The 27,663-nt window shown below is 37.4% G+C and overlaps 2 long non-coding RNA genes across 2 annotated transcripts; one reads left to right on the top strand and one right to left on the bottom strand.

The window, feature by feature from the left end:
• Positions 1-183: 183 nt before the first annotated feature.
• Positions 184-664, bottom strand: LOC100576769. Its single transcript, XR_409365.3, has 3 exons — positions 477-664; positions 348-395; positions 184-269 (listed from the first exon to the last, which is right to left on the bottom strand). It is a non-coding gene; the product is annotated as an uncharacterized LOC100576769 (long non-coding RNA).
• Positions 665-22,637: 21,973 nt separating this feature from the next.
• Positions 22,638-26,033, top strand: LOC102656410. The gene is made up of 3 exons (XR_409363.3): positions 22,638-22,735; positions 25,543-25,802; positions 25,923-26,033. It is a non-coding gene; the product is annotated as an uncharacterized LOC102656410 (long non-coding RNA).
• The last annotated feature ends 1,630 nt before the right edge of the window (positions 26,034-27,663 follow it).

Raw genomic sequence — 27,663 nt, 5'->3', positions numbered from 1 at the left:
ATAAAAACATGCATAAATTATTATCTACACTCAGATATAGAAATCATAACAAAATTTACAATGCAGAAATTTATTAAGTCACATTATAACAATAATTCTCTGTTACAATTATAAACATAATTGATACAAATTTATTCCAATAGTGTAAAAGATTGAAATAAATAAAAATAAAGCAGATCAAAATAAAGAAACGAAATTGGTTATATTATAATCCTGTTACATAATGGAGATGGAAGTGTAAAAATTTATCCTTTCTTTCCACATTTTTTCTATAAAATAAAAAAAAATATAAAAACTATGAAAATCATTTAAAAATAGTTCAAATATATTTAATATATTATACATACCCAACACATATGAGGTATTATAATTCTGTTACAATTACACAGGGCAGACTAGAAATAATCAAAAGAATTTATTTATTATTGTATTCTCAAGAAATATTATTCATAATTTCATATATAAATATATTTTACCATCGTTGGTGTCACAAAATATCCTGTCATTAAAATAATTGTTAGAAACAAAAAACAAATCTCAGTACAGATATCATTATTATACATACAATAATATTTTAGCTAGTAACACAATAATATTAGTTATCAATAGTGGTATTTAATACTAACTATCAATGTTATTTTTCGTTCCAAGTATTTGATCAATGTCTTCTTATATATAAGCAAATATATACTTCTTGCATGATGCTGTTTGCAATAAAATAATTCGTGACTAACATAGTTGCATTTTTTGGATGATAAACTTAAATATGAGAATAAAATTTTTATAAGAACATGCGTGATATAAATTATTATCTAAGATATAGAAATCATTACAAAATTTACAATATAGAAATTTATTAAATCATTACAGTATCAATTTATTGTTGCAAATATTAAACAGGCTTTAATCTATTTTTATTTCTTCTTCATTTTATTTATTAAAAATTATAGAATGAATCTGATTCTTTATTAATTAAATAATATTAACTTATCTGACAGACAGGAATCGTTATTACTTTATATCTACAATTATACATTACAGACTGCAATAATTCAGAAATTGTTTTTATATCATATGAAAAAGACATCATGTTTCTTTTATTTCAGCTAGAATGACGAAACATCCTATTATTAAAATAACAATAAAAAGAAAAAAGCATAAAGTTCATATCATATTATAGAACGCATGTATAAAATTATATGATCTTCGTAAAGGAAACAGTTCGTGCTAAAAGTATATTAAATTATTATGCAATAAATATTCTATGATATTGAATATATTCCACGTTTGAAGTTGAAGTTATTTCCACAAATAGAAAGTTGTTAAAATTTTAATTGTTGTTTCGAGTGATAAAAATAAGTTTAAATTATATTATTTAATAATTTTTAGATAGAAATTCGAGTAATTTTAAAAGCTTCGATAATAAATCGTGTTCATTTTGACAAATTATCGTTTAACTACCCAAGCTGTTTTCTGTCTATCAGAGACAAAAAAAGAACGCTTGAACTTTCGATGAGCTTGCATGTTTTGCCACGTCATGCCGAGTTTAACAAATAACGTGCCGATACAAACACAACGATTAGTGAAATAAATTTTCATTTTCTTCTTTTTTTTTTTCACTTCTTTCTTTTATTCATTCGGACGTGTTTCTGAACGAAATTATTTAAGAGATGATTAATATCATCGCGTTTAAATATATATATCCTATTATTATCGGAAAGGGATACACATTCGAAACAGTGGATATAAAAATTATCGAAAACATTTAAAAGTTAATTGTACTTTAATTCATCTTTCGCAGTTACTATTGCCGAATAAAATATGCGCGGATCGAATAACCAATTTCATCAACAGAGAGTTAAATTTAAATTAATTATTTTATTATTTGACCCCGGTGTTAATTAAAAATTGAAATGTTTACGGGAAAGTGTTATTGCAAAGTATATTTATAAATGAATTCAAAAGCTTCCAGTCAGCGTTCTGATATTTCTGTTTTATTGTTCTTTGTCAATGATAATAATTAATTGTGCAAAATGATCGAACGTGAGAAATCGTCAAAAGACAACAACATTGATACAAACAATATTTTGTTTCATTCTATTTTTTCCTGTTAATTGAATATGAAATTATTTATACGGGGAAAAATATATATATCGATTTTGGATTCATTGTTTGTAAAAATAACGTAGCTCGAAAATTACTTTAAATGTTTATAAAAATCAAAATGCTAAATTTAATATTCATAATAGAATAATAATAATAAATATAACGTCAACAGGAATTTGTTCCAATTAAGATAAAATTTTTATTAGATGCTAGCTTACATCCCTTAAGTTTTGAAATGCATAAAAGTTTTCAAATTTTTTAATTACTGATAGAATTTCAAAAGAGATAAAATCAACAGCAATTCTTTCCTTCGAAAACTTCAAATCTTTCAAATTTATTGTACGCAATAAACGCGTAATAATTCGTCCATCAAAATTGCGTACAAACATGGCAATAATATTATATTTATTATATCTTCTAAGAAACACGTGTTTACATGCTCTCAAATGCTTGTACCTACATCATAGAGTGTATAAACAAAAAAAAGGATTGTTTTCTTCGTTGAAGTATGAAGAGTCACGTGGAAACATCTAGCTCGGGATCATTTCGCGGATATACGACTTTCACAACGTTCTCGGCCGGAATGGGAGTGAGTTCGGTTTGTTGGGAAAGTTTCGCGACTTAAGCTCTATGCCTCGTCTTTCTTCTCGTTCGAGAAACACGGCGTCTCCAGCGTATCTAAGGAAATCCTTAGCCCAGGTATCACAAAGTTATCACAAGACAATGGAGAGCAGATCAGGTAACTTAGTGAACAGCGCAAAATCGAACTCGAGGGTCGCTTCTGCCGGCATAGATAAAGTTACCCCCTTTAGTCGTTCTTTTTCTCTCTCTCTCTCTCTTCCATTCTTCATTTCCCTCTTACATCATCTCTCCCCTATATCCTGTCGCTCTCCTCCATCGAAACGCAGTTTCTCCCTTTATATTTTATTTTTTCTTATCCCCTCTTACTTTGTTTTTCTCTTTTTTTTCTCCTTTTTTTATTCCCACCCCCCCTTCCTTCTTCCTGCTTCTTCCAATGTAAGTTTCTATCTCCTTTGGCGTTTTCACTTGAACGAATAAGAGAATACGCGTTTCAAAGAGAGTCTTGGTTTCTACATTGATTCTTACAGAATGTGGCGAGGTCTGATATTCTTTTTTTTTTTCTTTCTCTCCTTTTCTTCCCTCAACCAAGATTTCTTTCGAACCAAGAGGGAATATTGTATATTACGGGAAAATAAAAAGTTGGAGACTAGCTAGATTCGAAAAGAGAATCGTAGGAGAGGCCTCGATAGACGAAAGTTTCGAGTTGAACTTTTGAAACTTGCGGTAATTTATTATTATCCTCGCTAGAGGAGACATGTTTCTCTCGAAGGAAAATTGAACACTGTCCACGAAAATTCTCGTAGATTATATTCCCTAATATCTTGACAAATTCAGTTTCATCAACCGATATCTTCGAGCACGTTCAAATTAGCCCACGTTTGCCGAAAGTTTGCCCACGCGCGTGAAATCAAATTTCCCCTTTTGTCGGCGAGTTACAACGGGGTGAAATTTACCATGGTAATGAGGGACAGCCGAAAAATATGTACCACGATCCACCCGCTATGAAATCTTGTAGATTTACATAAGAGCCTCATTTGCATCAACTTATTAAATTTTTACCATGAGCAGTAAAACATCGTACGTAGATACGAGGAGAACTACCGGCAGGTGGACTTAATGTGTTTTAATACAGGCCTTTCCACCCCTTTTTTTTTCTCTCTTTTTTTTTTTTTTCTTTACGAGAGAACTCTCGAGCAGCAGAAAGCGTAAAATACATCGCGTCCGTTATATTCCGACCTTAAATTTGCGTAATGATAACGCTCCCACCCTCTGCCCGTCTCTTCCACCCTATTTCTTTTCTTCGCCACTCTTATTTTCTTTCCTCCTCGTCTCCAAGTTTTCGTACACACACACACGCGCACACACGCACATATACACTCTTGTCCACCAAGTGTCATTCGTTACGAGGCTTCCAGCTTAAATGCGCATTCACAATGAATTCGACGCAATTCCGATTCGCCACGTCTCATGCAAATACTCGTTCTTAAATGAGGATGGCAGGAAAGCACTGCATCAAGGATCAACCTCCTCCTTTGTCCGCAGCACCGTCAGCTTTCTCGCCGCTGTAAGAACAATAAAATCGAGTGGCGTTGCCTTGGCGCGAATTTAAAAGGGTAAATTGAACGCTGGTTAAGCGATATTTGCATTAAACAGGGGAACGTGGCTCGTTCACGAAATGTTTGCCGATGAAATAAAAGTAATCCTTTCCTCGATCGTCGTATAAAAACGCCTTCGCTTAAACTTCTAATTAAACTTTCGATTAATTTCTGCTTGTTCCGGTGGAACTTTTTTCAAGAAGTGATCAAAATGGACCGATTATCCGCTTTTGAAGATTATCCGAATTTTGAATTTATTCAATGACTGAGAGATTTCTCTTGTGAGATACGTATATATATATATTGTATATCTATTTAATACAGAAAATTGAATGTTATTCGAATATCATGGTATTTTATTCACGAAAACTATAATTGAGACTTCCTCCGCCGCCCGTTTTCTCCGCTTCACCAAAACACAGCGATTTATGGTGTACGAGTATAATTTTATGAACATAACCGAGTAGTAGTTATAATTACTCGGTTTCTTGCGCAGTTGCTCCAAAGATCCACTTTACGTGCCGTGAACTTTCGACCGTGTACCACTGTGTCACTTACCCACGGCAATATCATACGAGACCGCGATAATTTCCGGCGGAACAATGAAATCGCGCCGCTGTTCAAAGATACAGGGACCAATAAACTAACTTGCTTGATAATTTCGAACGATATAACTATCAACGTACCTTAACGGTGATTACATTGCATTGGAACTTGAAGATAACAAATAAAATTTTGAAATTTTATTTATATATTATTCTTTGAGAATAATTCATCGATCAAGTTTAATTTTACGAAATTAATTTTTTTCTTTTTGTGAAGAAATTGGAAAAATCGATTCTTCGACGATCGAAAAAATTATTTACAATTATCGAAGGAGAGAAGTTTTAATTTTACATCGCACAAACTATCCCCTCTTGAACACGTATTACTTATCCTACGTGTATATATTACACAACGGATTAGAAACTTTGGTCGAGATGCGTTCCTAGGCTATTAAGCTGTAATTAAGGAGACGCCGAACTTGAACGCAATTATATTCTCGAATTTGTATCACCAAGTTACGATCGATCGTGCGAGATCATTTTCAATGGAACAGAAATACTCGAATAAAATACGTTTTTCCATATGTATATATTTCTCGTCATCCATCTTCGATACACGGAGAACGTGCTTTTTCCAATCTTCTTGAAAATTTTATATTCTATCCCCCCTCTTCTACATTTCCCGTGCTATATATTCGGATCGTCGAAATGGCAATTCGGGATATCTGATCCCTCGTGCCCCGAGCTTGTCAATATAAGGCCTCCTAAGTCCGATATCGCGCAGATTTGGGACCAACTTGCGCTCTTGATCAAGTCCCACAAGCTCAGTTATTCTATCCTCCATGAATTCCAAAGTCACCTGTATCCAGTTTCTATTCGAGATACAGATCTACAACAGGAGGCACGCTAAACCCTTCGGCAATTACAAGTTCAAGGCAATCTATGAGAATCTCCGAGAATGAATAGGTCGACATCCGTCATCCAAATCAACCGAGCGAAATTCGATCGATCGAACTCGATCCCAGAATCCATCCCGCAAAATGAATCCTCCAACTGATTAAACAGTTTCCATAAAGGGGGAGGGGTAAAGAGGTAAGATCGTAATTCGAAGAAGTCTCGCCACAAGATCTCTAGTAGGCAACAGGGATATCATCGGTCTTGGAGGAAGAAATTTCGGTCACGGTGGAAGTTCGACGAGTGTAAGTTGAGAGGCTTGCGCGCGTTCAACGAGGGACAATGTATCCCGTGCAATTTACCGTCTCTCCAAACTCGGAGGGAAACTTGCCCTCCCCCGTAAGGAATAACCTGTCCCCTCCCCTTCCCTATCAACTCTGCCTCCCCTCGAGTTTCCAACTAGTTAACATTACAGCGTATATAATATTCCATCTCCGCTCCGTTTCGACTTAACCGGGGAGGAGAGACGACCCCTCCACGAGGTGGGGCTCGGTGTCGAGGAGGGTTCGCTCTATGGATCGTCAAGAAAATACGCGAGCGAGGGTGCAATAAAACGCGCGAACGCCTCCGGATGGCATAGAAACGGTGCGGTCGCACTAAAGGGGAAACCAATAAGAGCCCGAACTCTTCATTAAAACTCGAGGAAGCTCGGTGGAGCGCGACGTTGGAGCGAGAGGTGGCTAAAAAGTCGTGGAACAGAGGCGAAAGGGAGGGGAGGAACCCTTGAACACCAGCCTCTCTTTCACTCTTTCTCCCCTTTTTCTTCCACCTTCAACGCTTCTCCTCCTCCTCCCCCTCTTCTCCCTCCTTTCTATCGTTGATATAAACCTAGAAGCGAGATATTAAAAGTTATTCCGGCACCGAATAAAATATCCAAACTTTTCGCGACGAACTTTTCACCGACGATGGGTCCTCCATTATCCCTCCGACTGGTGGAGAGAGCACGAGAGACGATATTCGGTGGAACGACTGCCGGCACTTGGGCACTTGTTCCTCGAGGAGGAGGGCTGGTGCCGGCTGCTCCGTCTTTCGTGGAAAGGAAGACTTCTTCATAAGCCTTAAATGAATCTTTCGCGACTGGTCTTTGGTCGCTTACTTTATGCCGCCGTATATCCTTCCGGTCTGCCTCTTATCGCGCTACATAGCCGGGGATTACTCCGTGGGAAAATTCGCCGGGAGCTTTGCCCGTACGTGTCTGAACGCTCTCAAGATACGTGGAATTCTTAACGCCGTCTATCTCGCTTCAACCCGCCATTTATTTTCCTCGTAACGAGGTGGCAATTTAAAACGATAAAACACCAAGTTTTCGTTGCCCACTTGACGTCCGACCATCCTTCGAATGGATACAGATAAGTTTTACAAGAATCGCAGTAGTTGAAATAATCTCTCTCGAAGAAGAAGAAGAAAGAGAAAAAGAAATTCAATTTTTGTCAACAATTCACGAAAAAAAGAGAAAAATTCCTATCTTTTCGAGGATACTAATTCACGCGAAGTCCGTGGTTCATCGATCGACGGAGAGTTGATATTTTGATTGATAGGTACAAAAAGGCCGACATTCGGCCGGAAAAGCGATAGATTTATTAACCGAGGATGACCCTTCGCCACAAGTTTTATCGGTGTTACGACATAACAGAGGCGGAAACGGGGAAGATTTATGACACCGGAGGCACTGTCCTCGCCACTTAGCCGACAGACAGTTAAGAAGATTCAAAAGCGGTATTGTCGCGCGATAAAGCGTTCGATCGTTAAAAAATGGAGGAGGGTAAGGTAAGATATCGCGAGACCAACTATCTCGATCTCGGATCGATTATGCTCGGGGAAGTCGGGGCTGGATGGATAAGACTCGAATCGATTCGTCTGGAAATCGGAAAGAGCGTGGAAGAAAGGTTATTGAAACGGTGTTGACTGAAGATGAAGCACCATCTTCCGGGGAATTTGAACCGGTCCAAGGATCCGCGGGAGTCCGTGACAAAGGCTGCGTCTGGAAGAAGCGTCGAATAACAAACACTCTGGGAGAAGAAATAAGAGGAAAACGAAACGTTTTACGGAATTTTGTATCCCTTCCCTGCTCTGTACTTACTTGTTCCACACTCAGGATATACACAGCTCTCTCTCTCTCTCTCTCTCTATATATATATATATACATATACACACAGGAATCGTCGACGCGTCGACGAACGAAAAATTGCTCTGCTAACTTTGTTACCCTGTCGCCAGTGATCCACGATGAAAAATTCACACTTGATGTTGCATCGATAACCAGGAAACGGGACGGATGGGGGAAGGAGGGGTGGAGGGGTGGAGGGAACGGGGAGAAATTTTATTCGTCGATAGCTCGTAACGCGTTTCGGTTGATCGGCGCGATTTTTTCATAAAAATTTCATTTCAAACTTAATCAGACCGAATGTAACTGTGTTTTACAGTCGCGCGTCCGAACGAATTTGTCTCTCGAGTCGCGCGTAATATTCAACGATTCATATTTTTCGACTTCCAATTTAACGTAACCCGAGCCACGTTGTTAATACTTACGTGACGCGTCAAAGGGATCCCGCATTCTAAATACGAAATTTAAATGTAAACTGGCTATATTAAAATATCACGTTACGATACGTATGCGCGTGGATATGTGCATCCCGTGTATCTACTCTATAAACATTAGTAACGCGTCGTCGTTCAGAATACAGTGGAAAGTCAAATAGAAATCCCGCCTACGTTCGACTACCGCCGGTTCGAACTTGCAAACCTGCACATATAAACATTAATTTAAACGACATACTAAGGAAAAGCTAATAGCTCGCTACCTCTGTCTGCAATTATTAACGTGCCTCCCTTTCCCGGCGAAACTTCGTTTTGATGCGTAACCGTGATATTTCCTCCTGTTTATTGGTAGTGAATAATTAACATCTTAACGAACTTTCCAACAATAATGCTTTGTTGCCTCGTAATAACGAACTAGTTCGAAAGAAGTTTCGAATTCATTATGCACGATCCATTGAAACAAGAAGAAGAAAAATATAAGAAGTATAATCATTTATTCACCGCCAATTTAAAATTTCTGTTAAATAATAAATTCTTCTTTCTTTTTCTTTTCCTTTTTTTTTCTACGATTTCCAAATCTGCTCTGTTGTCGAAAGAAATTCTTGAAAGATAAACGTGATATTATTCCATTTGGTCGCATTAACTTCTATTCTCTTTTAACGCGAACGCGTATATATTTTACGCTGTTTATCGCTGTTTTCAAGATTTCCATTTATTTTTCAAACACACGATGGGCGCCCTCGAAACGAGATCCCATCAAGAAATAAAACAGCACGAATTCCAGTTCGACACGCGATAGTTTCATTTTCCTCAAGTAGCTCTAGACCGTCACTTACAGACACGAAAACAGAGGCGCTCGGATCCGTTCACCGCCGGACAGTGATAATCGAACGGTTTACTTTGCGGTGAACTTCGTCCGAGGGTTTCCACCATGGAAACGCTACTCTGTTGATCGATACACCGAAATATTAATCATATCGGTGCGATAGGAGACTCGCAAATAAGAGGTTTCGCGGGATGGGGGCGTATTTGCACGACAAACGTTGCCCTTGCAACGACACATTAATGCTCGAAATTGCTGTTTTGACAGGTACTTTGCCCATCCAGGGAAATATCGAATATTCATGGTATCGATCAGACGGGGGAGCGGGAGCGCGGGAGGGGGGGAAGGTGTGGAGGGAGAAGAAGAGAGAGCGGAGCGCAAATTCCCTCCGCTGTTGGCCACGCCATAGTCTTCCCAAATTGTACCTTCCCAATCGCGAGCGTCTGAAATTCCTTTTCTCTTTTCTCCTCCCCCCTTTGATTTTCCTTATCCCACCACCACCACTCTCCCCTTTCTAGTTTTCTACCTCCTCCACTTTACTTCGTCTTTCTTTTTTTTCTTTCTTTTTCTTTTTTCTTTCTCTTTCTCTCTTTCTTTCTCCATCGTTCCCGCTTCCAGTCTTTCCCTCCGTAGTAAATCCACAGGGACTCCGTGGGATTTGAGCTTTACGGATTTGCGGCGTGCCATGTCGAAGTGGAATACGTCTCGTGAGGTACGCCGCCAGTAGTCGAACTCCGCGCCGGATCAGACGGATCCGTTACTTCGCCCTTTTCCCTCCAATCTTCGCGCCGCTTTCACAAGGAACCGTTTCGAATTCCCTTTGATCAAGCCAACATTTGTCTCGCTATCGCGTAGATTCCCCCGGAACGTTTCCTTTCCTTCGTTCCTTTCGATTTGTTTCTTCTTCCAGCCTCTTATTTTTTTTCTCCTCTCTCTCTCTCTCTCTCTCTCTCTCTCTCTCTCTCTCTCTCTCTCTCTCTTCTCGTTTTCATTTCGTCCCCTGTTGCGCTCATCCCATTGGATTGGGAAAGATAAACAGGGAAGATTTTTTTCACTTTGAAAGATTTCGTTCCGATCCGCAACGAAATCAATCGTGATTTTTAACTCTTTTCGAGATTTTGATTATCGAGAGGTTTCATCTCGTTCCTCGTGAAAATTTCTGGCCAACGGATAATCGGTTAGTTACTTGGTTTGAGGAGAAGCGATGAGGAGTTGAACTTGTCAAGATTAATCGTTGTTCTTGAGGAATTATCATGGATTAAAATTGTAACTCTATTGAAAGTATTCGAATACAATCTTTTTTTAAGAGAGGAAAGAAATTGAGCGCTAAAGTTCGAATATCCTTCACGAGTTTTAAAAATAATTTCGCCCATGAATGTTTTTCATATTTTTGTTTAAAGTTCCATCGTGCTATTGTGAGGTTATAATATTTAAAAAAAAAAAAAAAAGGAAATATATTGAAAAAATATTCGAAACTTTAAAAAAATGTTCATTTTATCCCTTCACTTTTTGATATTCCGCTAAAAAAAATATTATACAATATGTAATCTTTCACGGTATTCAGAATTAAAACATAACCAACGTATATATTACGTATTATATATTTTTTATTTGCAATAATCGTATGCGCGATCAATTTCTTTTTTTTTTTTTCCGTTTCATTTTCTATTATCGCTCCAATTAATTACATTTTGACGAAACTATACCATATATTGGAATATTTTGTTTGAAGTTGCACGATGTGAGGATAGTCGTTGAAAATAATTATACATATCCAAATCGAGCTGACCGTGTATTTCGGGGGAGGGAGGGGGAGGGGCAGAGGGATCATTCGGTAATGCCAGTGGCACGTCGATTGAAATTTCCCAAACGTATTTTCTGCTATGTGAATTTATCCGAAATGTAATGCAGCTGTATAAAGAATTTGCCATGTTTTCCGCGTTTTTTTCCCCCTTCTTTTTTTATTTTTATTTCTTTTTTTTTTTTTTTTTTAATCAACCTGACAGCTCGTAGTTTATTTCGTTTTGATCGAAATTCCACGCGATGTTCTGGGCGCAACGTTGGCGGAATTCGACTGAAAATCGGTACCGACAAAATATAGACATAATTTTTTTTGATTTTCGATAACCACCAATCCCTCTTCATCCCTCTTCATACCTTTTGTTTCTCTCTTTGTCTTCCGCGCGCTCGATCTCTCTCTCTCTCTCTCTCTCTCTCTTTCTCCCTCTTTTTTTCAATTTTTCTCGTTATTGAAACTGATGAGCATAATCCCGGAATGCGCTCGTACAATCACTCGTAGCCGTGATTCAAATCAACCGTGTATCATGTAAATCTCGCGGAATAAAATTGCGCGCCGATCGAGGATTCCCCAGGAATTTTTAACGAACAACGATTAAAATTATTACAGGCCGATATTGACATTAATATTAATCAACTCGAAATTAATTACCTTCTATCCCACCCTGATTCATTCAATTGCGAAATGTCATTTACCGCTAATATTTTAATTTAATCTGTATCAATCAATTTTAAAGAGAAACTATCTTCCCCGCCGAGCGCGGGAATTAATAGCCGCATTTAATTAATTTGTGTTATATACATTTTAATTAATTTTAATCGATACGTTTATTTTAAATTAAACGATAATCATTGTGCTGTGGTCATTGTGCAAATTTTCTCGATTCCCGTTTGATTTTAATTCCAAGTTAGTTTACGTCTCTACAACTTTTTTCCTTCCCTTTCTTTCAAAATTCTTCGTTAAAAAAATGTTTAAACAAATATTAAATTGTATCGGGAAGAACATTATTAGAATTCTCGATTTTCGAAGAACAAAAAAAATCACCTCGTTCCCTTCTTTCTCACCATCTCTCATTTGTATCGAAATTTCTATATTTTTATAATTTAATCAAATATTATATTATATTGGGAAGAATTAGAATTAGAATTCTCGACTTTCGAAGAACAAAAAAAAAAAAATCATCTCGTTCCCTTCTTTCTCAGAATCTTTTATTTGTATCGAAATTTCTATAATTCGTATTTAAACAAATATTAAATTATATCGGGAATAACACTATTAGAATTCTCGATTTTCGAAAAACAAAAAGAAAAAATATCACCTTCTTTCTCAGTATCTTTCATTTGTATCGAAATTTCTTATTTCTATAATTTAAACAAATATTAAATTATATCGGGAAGAACACTATTAGAATTCTCGACTTTCGAAAAATAAAAAAAAAAATCACCTTCTTTCTCAGCATCTTTCATTTGTATCGAAATTTCTATAATTCATATTTAAACAAATATTAAATTATATCGGGAAGAACACTATTAGAATTCTCGACTTTCGAAGACCAAAAAAAAAAAAAATCACCTTCTTTCTCAGCATCTTTCATTTGTATCGAAATTTCTATAATTCATATTTAAACAAATATTAAACATTATATCGGGAAGAACACTATTAGAATTCTTTCGAAGAATAAAAAAAAAATCACTTCATTCCCTTCTTTCTCGGCATCTTTCATTTGTATCGAAATTTCTATAATTCGTATTTAAACAAATATTAAATTATATCGGGAAGAACACTATTAGAATTCTTTCGAAGAATAAAAAAAAATTATCTCGTTCCCTTCTTTCTCAGCATCTTTCATTTGTATCGAAATTTCTGTATAATTCGAAAATTTCGGAAATCGTCGGAATCGAACGAGGAGAGACGGCGATACGTAAAATTCGTCTCAACGTTCGGACGATAAAATATCGCCACTTGATCCAAAGTTGGCGCATAGTGACACGTGGCACGTTTCAATCAGTCCGGAGATAAATGCTTCAGACTGGGTAGTCGGAGTCGCGTGTATCGGCGTTCACCGTGCATGTTTATCAGTCTGGCTCGGTCCCCGAGCATCGATCGGGATTGAAAGCACGTCCCACCAGTCAAAGGTTCGCTTTTTATTGGCTGACCGAACCGCTCGCCACCACTTTAAACGAAATTTTCTAATTAATTTTGTAGGACACGAAGACATTGTTCTGGGCCAGACGAGCAGGTATTCTACCCTCTCTTCGCCACATGCTTCGCGTTCTTTCACCGTTTTTTGTTACTCTCGCGTGCAATAAATATCTTTGGTCGCATTCTTGTCGGTGTTTACCAGAAAATCGCCGATTCATCGTTCTCTAACTCGAACAGAGAAGGTTAAATTTAGATTAAATCAAAGTTGAGGAGAAATAGAAACTGACTGTGTTTCCACCGTCAGAAGTCAGTTTTGATTCTCGTTTCGGGCTATATATATTTATTTTCTATTAATCTCGGCAACTCGAGGAAATTTTAATTAGTTCGTTCGATGGACAAGCGTTAAAATAATGCGTTAATTTCGGTAATCGAGCTAGGAATAATTAAAGGATTTTATTCTTGGAACGAAGCATTGCATGGATTTGAAAGGAAGTAATAGTTATTCAACTATTCGAATATGTATTGTATAAAAATATATATATATATATAATTTATCGCAAGCTTTCATTGGATAGGTTATATTTCAAACTTTTCATTGTTCGAAACTTCGTTATCGTATTTTTGGGTAACATTTTCGATTAAAACTTTTTAATTTTTAATTTTTAATTAATACGAATATAATACACTTCGTAACAACATAATAGTTACTTATTACGATATTTCGTACCACAGTATAATATATACATAAATTACGAGAACTTCAATCAATTATATCATACATTTTATGTGTATGAATAAATATATAAATATTATCCTACAATAATGGTATAACATTGGAAACTTTCCGCCCATATCCTTTCCAAAATTAAATACATCTCTGGATTAACAACTTCCATATTGTTGCTCGTACAATAACAAAAATATCCACTTAATAACGATATTATTCAAATATTAAAATACGAGTTTTTTAAATACGAGCCTCTAACACCGTTTCTTCTATTTATCAAATTACACCTTTTTCGATAACGAATAATCAAAGAATAAGCTCGCTGTGCAACAATTTCACGAGGGCAAACCGCGAAGGGAAACCGTGTACTGTGTTATGATTAAAAGAAGGGCAGATCAATACAAGTCCTCGACCCGAGTCCACCCTTTCTGAGATGGCGCTGCCACCGTTTTACCAACCGGAAACGTACAAACGTTCATCTCAAAGTCGTGGCCCCGTTCAAGCGCGTGGCCACTGCGGCGGACCCAGCGGTCGCACGCGTCCCCCTTTAATTAAACGCGGAGGAACGTTTCGCGGTGGATAATTAAATTGTCTCGGTACGTCGGCCGATCGGTCACAAAGACACGATCTCCTCCTCTTCTATGAATAATGCACAACGCGGGAGCGGGCAGTTTTAATGGAGCAGCTTTTAATTCGCTTTTTTATAATAAGAAGGCAAGTTTCGCGGCCTTTTGCGAGCGGAAAATCACGCGCGACCACGTAAATGCAACGCCGTTAACATTAATGTTGCCTTATCCCACGATCTTGCATACTTTACCACGGCCGTAATTTATATCCGGGTGTCGGTAGACGCGTTTAATGGCGCGTAATCGTACGTGGCCGATTCCTCGTTGATTCCTCTTTACCTTTGAACCTCGCGTTTTCACACCGACGTGAAAATTTGATCACGCCTTGATGGATACTCTTGGGTAACGCGAAGTGTGCGTGAAATATCAAAATGCGCAAGATTCTTAGATTATTACCTCTGTGTTAGATTTATATGGAGGCATCTTGATTGAGAACTTGAGCAGAAGGAAGACGAATTCCATATTTGTATAATAATAATTTTTCTCCTTAATTTTCTTTTTTTTCTTTTTTCGTATTAATTATAAGATTTCAAAAGATGTTCGAAAGATGATGATATTTGATCTGTTAATTTTATCAGACGAAACTAGATAAGAATCGAAGCGTTAAATGTATTTACGAATTTTTTCACTCTCGTAAATATTAATTGTAATAAGTAACGATTATGGGGGCGCGTGGAGCCAGGAGGAACCGCGTACGAGCATTAAAAGCGACGGTCGTTAACGCTATGAACGTCATCCTATCGTTTCGATCTCGCGTTCCCCGATCATTATAATTATCACGAGCTACTTTGCGCTTATCCTAAATTCTACACGGAGACGGACGAGGGCAAGTTTCGAGGCGAACAATGGAAAAAGGAAAAAGGAAATTTCCCGCCGCTTTAAACCCGACAATTATTAGAATATTCTTAGGAAATTGCACGAGATCACGCAATTATGCGCCAAGATCTAGGAGTAGTATTATACAAATTCCCCTCCAAAAAAAAAAAAAAAAAGAAAAGCATGCATTTTAGAATGATCCATAATTCATTGTACAGCTCGAAATAGTACAAAAAGACTAGAGAATAATAAAATTACTTTGTTTTCGGGGGAAAAAGTTCATTTGAAATTCAAGCAGACCCTCGATTATTTATTCCCATTTTGAATATCGCAAAATATCGAGTAAGATGCATTGTTTCACACGCGATAAAGAGCAAAAAAATTGTTCAAAGTGTATCTCTGTCCGATTAATTACTTGATTTGATCTCGTGCGTGTATTCGATATCTAATTTCTTTTCTTGAGAACGATATAACTTTCTTACTCTTGATCCTCGTCGAATCCAACTTCCTCGTATAAAAATCGAGGCGTAAAACGATCGACTCGAAAAGTCCCTCCTCGACGCGCTTCGTTCTCGAGACCGTTCCAGATATCGACGATCTAATCGCGGGTCCGAAATTTCGTGAGGAGTCGGCTCGTAATTTTTTCAATCCCCATGATGACTTTTCTTTATCCTTGATACGTATACATACATATATACATATATATACGTCGGAATGTTGCATGGGGCCCGGTATAACTCTCGAGTCTACCGGGGAAATCGCTGCATATTTTAACGAGATGTCTTCCACGTGAAACGCCATACGACTCGCTCGCTTAATTATTTATTAGCCGGGGAGTACTTTTACCTTTGAAGTTGCGCCGCGAGCAGAATGCCAGCCATGTATGCCAGATGTTCCTCGAGACTTTCCTCGAGGCCTTATATTTTGCGGCCGTGCAAGGAAGCGCATGAAAATCTACAATAAACATGAGTTTACGGGGGGGACAACGCCACTCTTTTTTCTCCCTACGTAATAGGCTCTTATGATTATTTATATATTACAAGCCCCCTCATTCATGTGTGTATTTCGTATATCAAATTACACCTAGATAAAGTACCTCTCCGAGAATCACGGGATCGTTTGCAAAATGGAGTCGGTGTAACGTGTTGGACGCGCATGAATGTTGAAATATCGCCCGATTTATCGATCAGAGATTGTTTCGAGTTTTATTTTAGAAGGGGATAGGATGTAACAATTCAGTTCCGTTTTAATTTTATATTGTTGAATTATTTGTAATAAATAAGACGATTCGATTTTGTGGACAAGACAAGACACAAGTACAGATGAGAATAATACAAGATGCATGCTGTGACAGAACTCAATTATCGAACTATATAATTGGTGCTCGAGAATTGGCGCAAGAGAGAAGAGATCGATCGACGATCTTAAAAAAAAAAAAGGAAAAAGAAAAGCTAGTGGAATCTGTAATAACGTTCGATAAACTGTTCAAAGGGATGTTAAATCCGCGTGCAATAATGCCTCGTTCGAATCTAATAAATTTTCGATCGATAATCGGGTCCGCCGATTCGAGTCGCTTGTTTTTCGAGGCCGTCTTTCGGAATAACTTTCGATTCGATTATAGATATGCGATAAAAAAAGGAGGGAGGGGAAGGGAAATAGAAGAGGAAAAAAAAATGATAGAAATCGTGAGAGAGAAATAGCGACGAACGTGTCTTCCCTACGAGCCGTCTGGCGACTGCCCAATTTTCAGTCACCAAGTTCGAACAGCGCGACGGCAATCCGATTGAGACCAATCAGAGGTCAGAATTTTCTCTTTCTCTCTTCTCCTCCCCTACCTGCTTTCTTTTTTTTTTCTTTTTTATCCCCGGTTGAAGGGTAAATCCAGTGAAATTGCGTCGTCGAATAACGCGAAATATAATGCCGGATAATAGAGGACGGCGTGTCTTGGTGAGGTCGGATAAAACGTGATCTCTCACAGAGAGGCATTTTTACATCCGGCCGATTTGTCTTTGCAAGTAGAGTTGTGTACCACGGGAATCTCGAATGAAATCATCTCGTTCTCGAGTCTCGATATCTCGCCACTTTTATTCCCGCCGCTTCGTTAAATTCGAATTATTCATTCGAAGCAGTTGCTGGGTAATTGAGAAACGAACAATCGGCATCCTCTTTCATCGAATAATGAGCGAGCCTGATTTTCGAGAAATCGAACGTGTATAATTATGCATCTGTGAATAAACGTCCGTGATAATCGCCCCTATTCTCGAATTTAGATGCGTTGCTTTCGTGAAAAATTCGATCGTCCATTCAAAAGGGAAAGAATTTTATCAATAATTGTAAGTAATTTCGTGTTTTAATGTATCAAAGATCGTGTTGATCGACGGCCCTTAAAAATGTGAATAAGAATAATATAATTCTATATAAAATTTCTTTTCTTCACTGGATTCTCTAATTACGTTACCAGAAACGGAGTAAATAATTATCGCGCAAATTTAATCAATCTCTCGTAATCGAATTTAACCGAGATAAAATAAAGAGATCAGCAGCTGGCCTGGAAATTGACGAAGCTTAAGAATTAAGCAAATCAAATCAAAATATATACAAAAACCATCCGCCACAACGAATTAAACCTACCTGTATAAACAATCGTGTATAAACAATCCGTATATAACAATTACGCCTAACTATTCTATTTCCAAGCACACGAAACGCTCGCCCCATTTTCTTCGATCGTGTTGTTCCCTTCTAATCTAGCAACGCGCTCGGCTCCCCGATGTTCACGGCAGCCTCCGTCAATGACTTTGCGCTTCCACTTCACGCGGCAACCTCCTCGAACAGTAATTAACTTGGTACAGGGTATCCGAGTCGGCTTGTGGGGGGGTGGTAGTGAATTATCGTTGCGTAACGTCAATTATCCTTAAGAGGATTAACGTCAACCGAGTCGGTAAGGAAGCCATGGTATATACCGGTCAGGTTTCTCGCGAGCCGTATAATGATGTTGGCTGGAATCGCGGCTATTCGATAGCCGTGCCGTGCCGATTGTACGTGAGAAAGCGCACGGTTCGTTCGGAAGATCAGCTGATTCCCCGTGAGGATTCAACCCCCCCCCACGGCTCTGTCCTACCCCTTTCGCCTGCAGAGGGGTTCTTCGACCTCTGGCTATGTATAGATATACGTTCAACGAGGCAGCCATTCTCATCCCGCGCTATTCCACACGCCACTTGGACGAAATTTACCGTCGGCCAGATTGCGGGAAACAAACGGCTCCAAGACTTGGGATCGGTTCCCGATTCAAACGGATGGAGATTCGTCGTTGGGGAAGAAATATACTTAAGTTTGGGATAAAGTGGGAGATCATTGGGTCAGAATCTATCGAACACTTTGCTTAAAGTGCGATTCGAATTTATTAGATAATTAAATCCTTTGAGCGGATCGGTTTGGATTCGCTGCCTGCGAATGAAACTTGAGATTCCATCGTTCTTCGAGAAGTTGTTCAAGCGTTGCTCGAATCTTTTTGGTAAAATTTCCCGCTTCTTTCTTATATATTGTGAACTGATAATAGAATCTTCCGTTTCATCAACAATATTTCTATTTTCAATTAAAATTACTTTTCCCAGCCCGAGTAATGGAGATGCAGCGTATAACGGAGAAAATAAACGGAAAATGATATTGCATCCTCGCGAAACTATTATCATCACTTCCCCTCGCTGGAAAGCTCGAACTTTATCCGCTCGAAATTTCCGTATACTGTTTATCGAAACAGCAGCAGGTTGCGCCGCCTCGTATCGCGCAAGGATCGAACAATCGAACAATCGGCGATCCCTTGTCGAGAAAAGGCAGGAAAAGCCCTCCGTGAAGAAGGAAAAGAAAAGGAAAGGAAAGGAAAGGAAGAAGACTGTGTAATTTGTCAAATCGGATTCTGTATCGTCGGCAATCAGCGGAAAGGAAACGAGTATTGCGTCTGTAAATTCTTATTACTCAATCTGTTCCGGAGATAGGCGAAACGAGCCCTCTCTCCGCCGACTTCCGGCGGCTATCGTGCATAAAGAAAAGTTGGCCTTCGTAAAAGTGGATCGTGAACGGTGAACGAGGTCGTTGAAAGGCGGATAAGAAGACAGACGCGAGTAAGTTTACATATCATGCGGAATGATATTGCCTCTTAAATGTACCGATGAAATACCGCTGATAGACGCGGTACGGCTTTGAGAATAAGCGTGGAAAAATGGGGGAAAGGGAACGAAGGGCGGGCGAAATATAATCAACTCGATTACGCGCGGAACGAAAGAGGAAGAGGAGAGAATGCGGGGGAGGGAAAAAATGAGATTGAAATTTCTCGACACATCGTTCACATCTTTCATCGACTTTGCAAAACAACGCTCTGGCTGTTGGTGGGGAATTACAAGTGGGATATAACAAAGTGGATGTGTACACGAGTTCGAATGAAACGTATCGCGGACAGAGTTAATCGAATTCAAACCATGGCAATGTTTCTCTCCCTTTTGTATTACAATAATCGAGGGTCCCGAACTTGCATCGGAAGTTTCGTTCCGGAAGGGTGGACGGACGGATATTCGTGCGGGAAGAGGATCGATTGGCGCGATTGGGGCGACGAGCGATAATCGATGTTCGTTTCATCGATTAGGTGTGAAAAGGTTTGGTCATAGGAAGGCCAAAGGAAGGGGAGGTGAGAAAGAAAGGTGGGAAGGATTTATCGAATTCGACGGGAATGGGTGAGTTAAGATAAAGTCTTTCCCTTACTCTTTGCTCGCACGGAACTTGCGAAGTTCGTGGAAACTAAGTTGAGACGATAGACCGACGCCTCGATACGAGGCTTGAACAAAGGGGAGGAAAAAGAAGGTAATATGGCTGGATGAAAAATTGCTCTCAAGGTCACTGCCCTTGGCGTATCACCGTTCTTTTATCGCGAACGGGTTTTCCTTTGTTCCGTTATTTAAGATTATTATTATTTTAAGATTAAATAATAATATTTAATAATAATATTGTTATTTTCGAAATTGGAAGTGAACGTGAATATAGTGTGATAAATTGTCACGTATTATCGAATTCAAGTTCAAATCGATCGAAAGAGTTAGAAATTAATACTATTTAATTATCTGTGATAGATTTATATGGAAGAGAGAGAAAGGGAGAGAGAAAGAGAGAAAAAGAATTGTCCACAGATTATCATTATTGAACGTTGGGCTTCATTCTGTCAGGTCTTTAGAATCATTTCATCTTTTTATATTGGATTTTCCCTTTATCTCTCCTCTTCCAAAGAGAGCTGCCGAGATATCTTATCCGATAAGAATTTTAACTTTGGCCGAGGGAGTATTAAAGCATTCGCTTATCTGATCTCGGTGTAGAACTTTCGAAAAAGTTTTCTGCCCTTCCGGGGCTCATGGTTCACTTGCAAAATTATCGTTATTTAATATTCCGCTCTGGAAAGTCGAATATCCGCTTCAACGATGAACCCCTCTTTCTATAATTTAGTTTTCTTCGATCGTTTTAATACATACACACACGTATACATGCACACGTTTCCAGTAGCTTGTAACATTTTCGAACGTGAAATTAAAATTCAACTCTTTAATGTAATAATATTTTTTTCCTTATAATTCATATTTCGATGTACAATTCGATTAAATGCATTTATTAATTCTCCTCTCGCCATAATTTTATACAAGAAACAATTAACACATCTCAACTAAACTCTACTGAAACAAAATGCAGAAACCTGGGCGAAGGTATCGCGTGACTCAATGTCTGGGTCATCGGTCTGGAATAATCAGTGTTAAACTTGATCCCACAGCTAATAACAATATAGTTGCACGGTATTTAGTTATACCTGTGTATTGTTTTCCGATAGGTAATCAGGCCGGGCGCGCGATCCGCGCCAACTTGACAATCAATCCGTTCAATTACGGAATAATTAGTCTATCTTGCTCATTGAACCGACGCGTCACGAAACCGTTCCAAAACCGTTTAAACACCGTTTACATTACGACTCGTCCATCCACGGCACGACTCGACGATTATTTTTCATCGAATCAAGATTGAAAAAAGGAAAAAATCATGGCTTGTCCGAGCGACTCGCGCGGATATATCAAGGTTTAAAGCTGGCCGAGTCATCTCGCATGCGAGCCCGTTGGGCACGATAAAAATGAGGCATGCACGAGGCAAGGAGCGAGGTATTATTTCTACACCTGCAATCCATAGATAACTCGCGACCAAGAGGTTTCCCGGTAAATTTAAGAGCTTATTAGCCTTATATTATTTTTCCAGTTTCACATTGCGCCACCTACCGCCCTACACCACTCCATTCCATCACGGAAATGGAACTTGCATTATGCCACCGGTATTTATGACTCGCTGCCTAGCTCCACATTATTCGACTCCGTTCCTTTTTCTCTTCTTCACCCCCTCCCCTTCCTATAAGAGACTTCTCTTTCCGGTTCTATCCTTTTTGTCTCGCGCGGACGTGGAATTACTTTACTTTGAAACGGGACGCTTATTTAAAACGATCGAATTAGAACGAGTAATACCGCTAGAGTATATTTATTGGTCTTGTGAGGAATTTTCTTTTTATTTTTTATTTTTTTAATTCTTGATACTCGATTCGATGAATAAATTTTTATTTTAAAGACAAAAGGAAAGATTCTTCTTTTTTATCGGTTATTTATTATGAAAAGGTACTGAAAGACTTTTTGTCTTGTTAGAAAATGTTAGGGATGTTTTATATAAATGGTTATCTCGATAAATTCATCTCTCAAGAAGATATTTTTATGTTTTATGAATTAACGTTTGTCGGAAAATATTGTAAAGAAAGTATACAGATTTTATAAGATTTCATATCGTTTAAATTGAAATTGCAATTTTGAAGAAAGAGTGTTCAATTCTTCTTGCCTGAAGCTGATGGGAATCTCTTTCTCTTTTTAAATCCATAAAAATAAATTTCAATTTTTTTTTTATTCGCGAAACAATAATAATAATTCAACGAAATAAACCATCGAAACAGTGAAATTTACATACCTAACGAATGATCATTGAATAACAATGTATGGTCGAAGAGAAATTAAATAAAATGTATAAATTATGCGTATTTATTTTTATGTTAAAAAGGTATTAAGAATAATATAATAATTTAATATAATTGTAATTAAAATAACGAGAACTCGTGCAATTGAAATGTAATTAAATATAACTTACGACAAAATGTATAAATTGTTACATAAATAATTGTTATAATAAATTATGAAGAGCGTAAATATTAATTTATAACGTAAAAATGTAAAAATTAACAAAATATATGGGTTATTATAATATTATAATATTGTAACAACGAGTCGATCAAATAGTTTATATACGGGTTATAACGACTTATAGTTTGTATACAAAACCGTACACGGCACAGTTCATTCAGTGTTTCGACTTCGTACGGAACGGATCGAAAGACGTAAACCATCGTTCTGAAATACAAATTAACGACGTATGTATTTTTTCTTATTTTTCATAATTTGCGATAAAATTAAATCGAAGTGTATAAACATTTTGAACCAATTTATTGACATAAATTGCAATATTAACTTTTGCAATGTTAAATATTAACATTGAATGCTCTTCCACGGCAATTTCGATTTAATTTTTATTTATAAAATTATTATAAGTATTGAAAAGAAAAATTATTATTATTTACGGTACAATCAATGAATTAATACATTTATTATTCTTTTAATAAGATATAATTATAAAATTCGATCAATTTATAATTCATTTTAGAATTCTAAAAAAAAACAAAAAAAAAAATTACAAAATTTTAAATTGAATTTCAAACTAAATTAAAATTAAAATTTTCATATATAAAACTTACTTTGCTACATATTAATTTCTATTTAATTTTTCTATTTATAATTTTTATCGACATTTCAACAATATTATACCTCGTAATTTCAATATTATGTTTGTACAGTAATTTCAAAAAATATTTATCATTGTATTCATTCGAATTTCGTGAAATTTTTTTTTTCATCTTTGAAATGATTCAAATATTAAATTTCATATTATGACTGTAAAATAAAAATATAATATTATGCGATGTAAATGAAATGTCGAGCTTGATAGAAATAAAAAGGAATTAATAAGAGATTATTAAAATAATTAATAAAAAAAAAAAAAAGTAATAGCAAATAAAATTTGACACAAAATTCATTAGATCCATCTTTCGCCTATTTATTCCCATCTATGTATCGGTGAATTTATAGCCGCATACACAGGATGGTCCTAGCAGGATTCCAGATAACGAAATATCGATCGCGATTGATTCTATCTTTGATTAACTGATTTAATTTTACGGATCGTTATAATTCTATTCCTACTATATTTGATGCTTAAATAATTTATTAATTTACCGTAAATACATAGATACGTATGTACATATGTATTATAAACAGATTAATTTTAATGAAAGATGCAGAAAATCAAACGGGCAATGCGTTCGTGTATAATACCGTTTTTCAGTATCGTTAATACGGAAAATTAATGAGATATTTATCTATCGTTATCGTAATAATTATAATATGATACAGCAATGAATCGACGATTTTCGGGATCACGGAAACTTTTATCTCAAATGGATTGCAAACACGCGAGTTGGTTTACGCGATTATCATAAAAGAAAGTCACGCTGTTACGATTATCGCGATGGAAAAGGGAGGGAGAAAGAGGGTGAAAGAGAAGTAAAATTTGAAAAATAATAGGAGAAGTAAGCCGACTCGAGATTATCCGCAGTGGAATTTAATTCAAAAATGATTTAATCGGGGGGCGACTTGAGCGGTCACTCGCGATTGTCGAATAGAGTTGTCGTTCTGAAATAAAACATAGTTAGAATATCTCTGACATTATTTTCCGGGAAATATATTATTGCAAGCAACGTGGTGGCCGGATATTAAACTGACACGTGAAACCACGCGGGATGTATGCTTGTCATGCTGATTCAACGGTTTGCCATAATTTCGCATTAACTTCTATCATAATTCCTCTATCAGCTTAGGGAAACCGGTGTGTTACAGAAGGGCAGATAAGAGGAACTGCCACTCGGAAGGAATACGGAGGAAGGAATCTTACAAGCCCACGAGCAAATAATCGTGTCCTCCTCTATCTCGCCGGCTATTTGTGCAACCACTATTGCGCGTAATCGCTTTTCAACCGGAATCATATTAAATTTATCTCGTCTAATTTCGGATTATATCCGTTTCCACGATTTTATTATCCGAGTAAAATTTATTTTACGCAAAGTAAATTTGGATGAATTATGCGAGATTTTTTAAATTCTTCGATGTGTGGCAAATGCTGACTTTTAGATTCTTAACTAAATCCGAAATTTTCTGGATTTTAAAAGTGGAAATTTTCTTCCTTTTTTTTCGTGAAATTTCATAAAAGCTTCTGTTTAAAAAAATTTCGAGATTTTGAGTGATTTTTATAATCGCGATTAATTTGTTTTGAGATGAATAGATACAATGATAAGATAAGCCGTATAAAATTTATTTAAAAATATATATATGTATTTAGACGATTAAATTTTGAGCAAAGATAGATATTCCTCTCGAGAAGATCCTTTTTCAAATCGTAAATTCATTCCTTCGATTTCCGAAAGCGGTTAAATTAAGTCTGTTCGAATCGAGACGCGTATCGATAATAGAAAGCTTGGGAACACGGACACATGTAATATTCGGTCGAACTATTACAACGCATAGTATTTCATCAAGCTCGTTACCTTTCAATTTACTCTCGTAATTAATGAAATCGTTCTGGCGCCATTCTGTGGCTCCGAACCAATTGACGCAATAGCACATATCCGATCTAAATGTACGCCAGTCACGTCTGCGACTAATTTGCTTTACTACTTGTATAATACATCCAAACAATTATTCTCCCGGCGAAGTAACCGCGTAAACTGAATTTCAGACAGACCAGGAAAGTATATTATTGCAATCCCGTTTGCGAAACGTGTCTATCGCGGAATCGCGAAACTTCTCCATAGATTTTGTTAGGGAAATCAATTAAACAGGAAATTAATAACTAATAACGCAACGACAATCGGATGCATCAATTTTCCTTTCCATAAATTCTAATACTAATTCATTTCTCGAAATGAGTTTCTCTCGTAATAATGTAATAATTAAAAATTGACAAATAGATAATTTCGATCAAGTTTAATAACTTTAATCCATTATTGATAATAGGTAATAATATGTGATACGATATTTAAATGAATAAAATTGTTGTTACGTGTTACAGATAAGAAAATTGTTGAGCTGATGATAACGGAATTAAAGATGTATTTTCTCGGTGCGAAAGAAATGGAACAACAAAAGTTGACAAGGGTAGTTTTCGTTACGAAATTTTTCTCGTCGGAGGCGACGTTCGCAGCGACCTACATTCCCGAACGCCAATAAATATCTCGAATTAACAGGAGATCTCGCAGATGGAAGAATAGTACGCGACAGTAATTATCACCAGGAATTTTAATTAAAAATCGTAATTTTTCGGCCGACAAGGTATCGTCCAAGAAAAAAATATCATTACGCGCGTCGAACCAACGCGATATTCGATCTTTCGTTTCATTTTCATGGGGGAAATGGTTGCGGCCAACGATAAAAATTTTTCTTTCGTTTCAGGATGATAAATGCCGTTCCTCGTCGATCGTAATTCTCGTTCCAACGTTTCATACTCGGAATAAAAAGTATAAAGAGAAATAATTTTGGACCATTTGGACCAAAAAGAGAAGAAATAATTCTCAATCGATTAATAAACGGATTTGAACGTCCAAGTATCGTGTAATCCGAATTTACTTGAAATCTCATCATTTTGGGCTAACAAGAATTTCGAAGATTACTCTCGAAAGAGATAACGAAAAGATAAGAGAAATCTTGTTCTCAGAAACATCGAACTGAACCGATGTTTGATTAAATTTTCCCAAGGACAGGCGGTGAAAAATTAGCTAAGCCTTTGTCGAGATTTAATTTTGCGGAGAGAGGCAAAGAGGTAGCGCGTCTTCCCGCCGATTCTTTCCAGGATGGCACCGGTTATCGCCCGGACACTTTGTCGGCCGGTTTCGCCAGGAATTGAACTTGCAATTTATCGCGCGACCCGTGCAATTAAGCGCCTTCGAACGCGCGATTATTTGGCAGATTTACCGCGCAACCCTTTCCTCCGTGGGGTATTATACATCTCGAACGCGCCACGTTCCTTCCAACGAAGATAAATGCTCCATCGTTCCGACTGAAATTAATTATCTCAGATTATTACGCGAAAAGAAAAAAAGAAAAAAAAGAAAAAAACGAGACTTGTCCCGTTCGCTTTACTTTTGGTTCGAAGTGAAAAAAAAATCTTGCTCCATACATCCCTCTTACTCGAGCCAGAATGGAAACAGATATGCTCCGAGAATTCACCGAAAAAAGAAAAATAAAAGAATTGGAACAATAGTTAGGAGGAAAAGGAACGATGAGAAAGAGGAACGAGGCGAAATTGGCGGAAGACTGTAAAATAAGCGAATGAGCAACGAACGTTAGAAATTTACTAATGGAACGGAGACGCGGTTGGATAACGAAAGGAAAAGGGAAAAAACGAGAGAGAGAGAGAGGAGGAGGAGAGGGGATGGTGAAAAGGAAAAGAAAAAAGTAAAGCGAAGTAAGAGGGCTCGTGGTTCAGGGACGATAAAACAGCGGAGGTTGTTGAACAGGTGTACACCCTTGCCTCGTCGGTTTCTCGTCGGGGAACGATGCAATGGCTGCGAGTAGTTGGGGTGGTTACGGTGCAACGAGCGGACGAGCGAGTGTTATAGCGCACCGTTAGTGACGGCACTTACCGTGCGCGCAGCTTTTCCCTCTTTTCCCCATCGGGGTCTAGCAGTACGCCTCTAGAATTTTCGGGATCACGCTTACCTCTCCTCCTGCTTGCGTTCAAATTGTCGCGAAGAGGAGCGGATCGAAGCGGATCTTCTTTTCCATTAAATTTTCAGTATCGTTTTCGACACGATTTTGATATCACCAAACGGGTAACGAAGAGTTTATTTGAATATTGGAAAGAATTATCGTGGAAGGTATTGAAATTTAATTCGAAATGGATATTTTTTAGGTAGGGATAACTTTAAGCAAGTTTTCTTGGAATCTTGGAATCGTGGATGTGTTCGCGATCCTTCGAAAAACGACGACAGAACAGGGTTAATCTCTCTTCTTCTCCAACCATTGAACTCGATTCCAAGCAACGATGCTGAAAATCGTCCTAGGCTCGTCCCAACTTCTTCTCGTCTTCCCTTCGATGTTTTCTTCTTTGTGGCGCGATAGCTATGCGATCGGGGAGAATCGTTGGTTTTTTCTCCTCGTTCCTCGTAGCTTTTGGGAAACTTGGAGCCGAGTA

The sequence above is a fragment of the Apis mellifera genome, linkage group LG12, assembly GCF_003254395.2.
Source record: "Apis mellifera strain DH4 linkage group LG12, Amel_HAv3.1, whole genome shotgun sequence".
In the NCBI taxonomy this organism is placed as follows: domain Eukaryota; kingdom Metazoa; phylum Arthropoda; class Insecta; order Hymenoptera; family Apidae; genus Apis; species Apis mellifera.
This window is presented reverse-complemented; position numbering and strand designations above follow the sequence as displayed.